Source organism: Conger conger, chromosome 16 (assembly GCF_963514075.1).
Source record: "Conger conger chromosome 16, fConCon1.1, whole genome shotgun sequence".
NCBI classification, from domain to species: domain Eukaryota; kingdom Metazoa; phylum Chordata; class Actinopteri; order Anguilliformes; family Congridae; genus Conger; species Conger conger.
In genome coordinates, this window is record NC_083775.1 from 29,919,284 (window position 1) to 29,925,035 (window position 5,752).

Consider the following 5,752-nt stretch of genomic DNA (forward strand, 5'->3'; position numbering starts at 1 on the left):
CAAATACTTCACCGTCCTTCTTCATTCTGTTGAGGGTACTTTCAATCTGAAAGAAGCCATAACAAGACAAGAACAAAATGGCGTCCTCTGCACTTCCACTTCGGGCACCATTTTGGCTGGTCCCTGGAAATCCAAGAACAACGTTGATGCAACGTTTAAACAATGTTGAATTGCTTGCAGGGCTCTCTCATCATTGCTGTGGGAATAACATGGTCACATCGCAGCTTATTAATTTCGGCCTCAGGATAACAGCAGATCCAAAAACAGAAGAAAGGAGGACATCCCTTTCCAGTGTTTTATATTTTTTATTTCCTTCAGGAAGATATCCAACGTGAAGCACTGAAAATCTGACTCTAAAAGGCAGTAATACCAATTAAAGATGGACCAATTTCTTTATTACAAGGTCAAAATTATGTATCACAAAAATTGATTGATGCAAAACAGTTGTGCTCATTAGAAGAATACATATGGTGTCCTATATTTGATTTGACTGAGAAAATAGTCTTCAGAATTGATCACATCTTCATTTTACTGTATGTTCAATAGAATAAATTAATCTTGAGAGTGAGGGAACAGGGCAAATATGAAGTACATGCATATACTGTCATATTATGCTCCACCAAGATACTGGAAATTAATTCAGTGCAAACAGAAAGCAATACTAAGTTCCCTGCCACAGCTGATAATGGCATTATGTTTGTTTCACTGAGCAGTGCCACCCCAGCTATAACACCTATACTGGGCCGGTCGGCACACAGAAGAGGACAGGAATCAGAGATGCAGTTTTTAGCTAAACATCATGTCAGATCCCCCTGCTTGGAGAACAGGAACATTCCAGAACCATACCTCATTACACAAGCTCATCGAGAACATCAAACATAATGCCATTTGGACTTACTGTTGAACCTAACACAAGACTCAATTCCATGATAAAGTGCATCAATCATTTAAAAAAAATACAGGATACCATGTAGCTCTCTTCGAGATTGTCCTTGAAATTCCCCTTTCAGTCTGAAAAGTACGCCTACTTGCAGTATGCACACATATGAACAGAGAAGCACGGTATTGCGGAAAACAAGTCACAGCTCAGCGTCACAATCACCGACAGCTTGTGCACAATCAGCTCTGAGTTGTGTTCAGAGCTGCCTCGAGCCTCTCTACGGTGTTTATATAAGCAGTGTTTGTGATCAGAGCTGCCTCGAGCCTCTACGGTGTTTATATAAGCAGTGTTTGTGATCTTAACCCTCCTCTCTGTGCACAGCAAACAGCAGGACTCATCCACTGACAGCTTCAAAACAATCGAAGGCTAGAGCTATCGAGGCAATTGGACGCGTAGGGCTGCAGTTTGAGCGGATCCATTTCGTGACTTCACACAAACCTTAACTCGTCTGCTTAATTAGCCCTAATGGTTTTATTCGATTGTGTTCTGACAAAATCATGAGCTACAGCCGTGGACTGATCACGTGATCACATTGGTGACGATGTTTTTGCGGTCAGAACAGGAGTGAACCAGCGCGGGTGCATTCAGCCGTTTGGTTGGAGGATAAGACAGAATGCACATCGAAGTTGTGCACCCTGGCTGTACAGGAACTGTGGCCACACAAGGATGAAGTGAGGATAGGGGTTCCAATAGGGATTGAAATTACGAATGTGAGCACTGAAGAGGAGGGAACCAGCAGCGGAAGGTTCTTCTGGGTGCGGGAGGGAGGGAGAAGAGCTGCCTCCTCACACCGCAGTGCCGAGACCCCTATCCCTCCCTTCAACCGCACCTGCTCATCCTGCCGCACCTGTCACCACCCTGTTAAACACAGACAAAAAACACGGACACCTTACCTTACTTTCTACAAAATTATTCAAATGTTATCCTTTGTGATACAAGCTTATACAGTGCCCTTCATAAGTAACAATTGAGGGAAGGAAAATAGGATCCCATTTTATTAGGAACGATATATTTATAGCATATTGAATGATTGGTTCCCACTAGCCTATATAGTTATACGACGTCCAAAATAAATGCAGTCTGTTTTTAACGACACAAAGGTTTATTCAGTGGGTTTCTGTAATAAGCACCTCCCATAAAGAGCGCTTCAATGGCAGCTATCAGGATATAAGCAGAAAGCACCGTGGGAAAAAGATTACATGACTCGTGTACTTCCAAATAACACAACCGCTGGTCTGAATATTGTGCTGATATTCATATTCTCCACAGATACAACGCCGAAGTATAGTCTCCGATGCGTCAATGTTCCGCTTTTGGTTCATTTTATAATAAAATGTGGTCATACATATACGTCTTTAATCCAGATTCTCCAGTTATAATTTTAATTGAAGCGCCGCCATTATTTTTTAAATACAAATCGCTGCCACTTTTCTGTGGAGCCGTCAAATTCTATTTGCAATTGAAAATGCGAGATGACCAATGCAGAATATAGGGACGGAAAGTGGGCTCTTACCTTTGTCCAGGGAGCTACACCGTAGGCCGAGAAAAATTGACAAAAAAAAAAAAACAACAACAAAGCGCATCAACCGTCTGCCATTCTAGTAATCTCGCGATCGGCCAGCGCCGACGGACTCCTCAAAGCATGTAAATAATGTAAGATAAGAAGCTCAGGCCTATAATGGCGAAAAACATTAAAACCAAAATATCCAGCATGGTGGGAAAACAGACGCAGCCCCGAAGGTCCGACTCTGCAATCGAGGAGAGCAGTCTACCTTCAGCGGCCACAGCATCCAAATAAGAACAGATGTCATGACTGCTTTCCGACGCCGCTCATCAATCCCACCTCCCCCCGCCTAACCCGTGTGTGGATGTATCTAGAATTTCTATTTGTGGGAAAAGAGAGCATGAATGGGCGCGGTCGAGTAGGGTACTCAACAGACGTCACAACGCATATGTCCTCAACATACACACGTTCAAACAGAAAATTAACTGCGCAATGAACACAAGAGGCAGATGGGTAAAAATGTAATTTTATTGAATCTGGGGAATGAGCCACGACAAGCTGAAGTGCTGTCGCACGACAACAAGAGAAGCGAATCAAGTCATATTCTTTAAACTCAACCGTTGGACAATGTTTTCGAACATCTGGATGAATTTGTGTATATATAGCTATATAAAAAAAGGAATTTGTTGAAGATGGAATGCATGGTTAAAGGTTTTTATATTTCTTCAATTCCTTTCCCTCCCCAATTTTCCAGCCCGAATACTAAATTAAAGAAAGCAGTTGTAGCAAAAAATGAAACGTAGACATGAATCAGGGGTGATACATTGGAATGGGATGAGAATTGGACAGGGGCGATCACAGGGAAAGCGGAGCGGAGAGGACGGAAGGAAGGGCTGAGGAAAACCTCAGCAACATCAGGGTACATTAGGGTCAGGGGAGAGGAATATATTCCGGAAAAAAACATGTAGGCAACATAAAATATATATGAGCGTTGCACCTTCTACATGACAGCTTGTGCAACATTGGAATGGATACATTCATAACCGCCTTTTTCCTGACCGGACAGGGCTATGAAAACGTATTCTCCATTTCTCCACCCCGGTCTCTCAGTGCACAGCTGATGTAACACTCGATGTATGCACAGCTCGCTCGCCACATAGATACTTCCCTGTGAAAGCCGCAATTAGACAATCTTCCGGACCTCACGGACTACTCCATCCCTCACAACTAGAGAAAAACCAAGACCATTCATCACAGCAAGGTTATTATTAGACGGTTTTCCTAATTCAGCAACAACACCCCTGCCCCCATCCCCACAACCTCAGAGACTCGATTCGGGAGAATCACTGTCCTAGGCTACAATATGCATTTTCAACCAGCGAAACCGTTTGCCCCAGCGCATCGTTACTGCATTTCATCCCAATGCGTTGCCCATATTTACAATCTTTGAGGACCTATTCCACTTGGCAAGCTCCCAACGTTTGATAAGCGAACCGTAACCCAGTCACCAGTAAAATATCAGATCTATAAGTGCTGAGAACCACGTGGAGTACATTTGAGGAGCGATGCATTTGTGGTTAATTGTCGTTTGATAAGAGATTATGGAAATGATTATTACTTATCGTAAGGGATAGCAGCTGTGCGGATAAGATATTTCAGCGCCATGCTATTAGCGACATCGCCAGTCACCCAGATACTCAAATTCGGAAGTGTGCTTTTTATTAGATTTTTATTTTGTCAGACTTTCGCCAATGACATCACAATCCCCAAGCTCTGATCCCCAGTGTCTGTAGCCACAGGGCTGCATTAAAACAAACAGAAGCACCCCAGACAATACAACTTCCAATACTCGACATAGACACCCTCCCACCCCAGTTTTACAGGAAATCCCCGATCCCATGAAATATGTTTATTTCATGTCATTTTCTTAAAATACATACATAACTCTCAAATACCCTTTAGCTACAGCCTAAGGCATTATTTGTCTGCAGAAAATAAAGTATCTTTTTTATATTTTCGTTTTTTCTATAATCCTGTTCCGGCTACGGCATTCACAGTGCGTCACAAGAGGAATCAATGATGAAAGAGAAGGGAAGGGAAGAGGGAAGGAGGGAATAGGATGCTCAACAGTGAGGGGAAAAGAGAAAATAATTTGAATATAAAAAAAAGAAGTAAAACCCCAGAAATTGAACCTTCCCTCCAAAACAAAGATATCTCCCCCAGCCTTGCTAATTCAGTCCCCGTGAATGCTCATGGAGGCTTCTAGCAGATAATTGATATGCACATAAGTTGTGTGTCCACCAAACTTGGTCCAAATGCGTATTTGTTTTGGATTCAAATACTCCTCTGTGCTCGATTGATCTTGCCTGGTGAAATTGAGCCAACCAAGAGGACCAGAAGGCGGGGTTTGCCCTTTTTGCGAGTATTTTATAGGTTCCAATACACCAGACAAGCTCAGTAAAGCATAGAAAGGTAGAAACATAACGTATTGGCCCAGGTCTGGTGTCCACTAATCTTCCTGACTCCAAACAGGGATGTGACTTTTCCTGGTTAATCAGGAAATAGATCTGCAGATGTTAAATGCATCCGGGAGACACTAGCCTTTGGCTTTACCCATAGAATTATTTTTTGATGTGCGTGTTTACGACACACCCGAGTCCTCAGACTGTGGTTGAGACGCTTTGAATCTGAAAATCGGTAGTTCCTGATCGGTGCATTCCTGCTGAAAAAGGTTCAGTGTGGAATGTTCTGGAAAGCGATCGAGTGGTCCCACCGGCCGTTATGCATGGGGATGCCGTGGCCCGAATAGAGCCAGAATACCCACTGGAGAGTATGGGTGATGCTTTCGTGAAATCGTGCAGGAAAAGCACACTTTTTAATGAGGTTGATGCAACTTCCTGTTATCCAAAGTTTCCACCCAGCACTTGCTGAACTTACGGGTAAAGGCAGCCCTCAAAATTAAACTATCCGCCCCCAGGGGAGAACTGATAATATGCAAATAAGGCCATCAAGGGACACTCAATCCTTAGAAATAATGTGAACAGGATTCCTCAGTCTAGGGAATGTTTAGTAAACAGGAGACCAGTACACACAAGTATGTACAACTCCGAGATTCCGAAGATACAGCGTGAGGTGAGACCCGAATATTTCTGTGGACGCAAGTCGAAACGTCTGCCAGATTCGTCATTTCATACATTTGAACGGTCTAATATATTCTGTCCCTTTCTTGAAAGAAATGTAATGGAAAAAGAGAAAGACGTACTAAACCACAACGAACAACGACGATACCGGAATGACGAAAAGCAACA

The 5,752-nt window shown here is 43.0% G+C and overlaps 1 protein-coding gene and 1 long non-coding RNA gene across 3 annotated transcripts in view; both read right to left on the minus strand.

Moving 5' to 3' along the window:
- Nucleotides 1–285: 285 nt before the first annotated feature.
- Nucleotides 286–2,812, minus strand: LOC133115123 (uncharacterized). The gene is made up of 2 exons (XR_009705599.1): nucleotides 2,454–2,812; nucleotides 286–1,798 (listed from the first exon to the last, which is right to left on the minus strand). It is a non-coding gene; the product is annotated as an uncharacterized LOC133115123 (long non-coding RNA).
- A 142-nt stretch (nucleotides 2,813–2,954) lies between these two features.
- The window catches only part of LOC133114726 (LIM and SH3 domain protein 1-like), a 36,503-nt gene continuing 33,705 nt past the window's right edge, over nucleotides 2,955–5,752 (minus strand). For both annotated transcript variants that reach the window (XM_061224310.1, XM_061224311.1), the window contains exon 7: nucleotides 2,955–5,752. This exon is cut by the window's right edge and continues 1,708 nt beyond it. The gene's annotated coding sequence lies outside the window, so the exon portion shown is untranslated.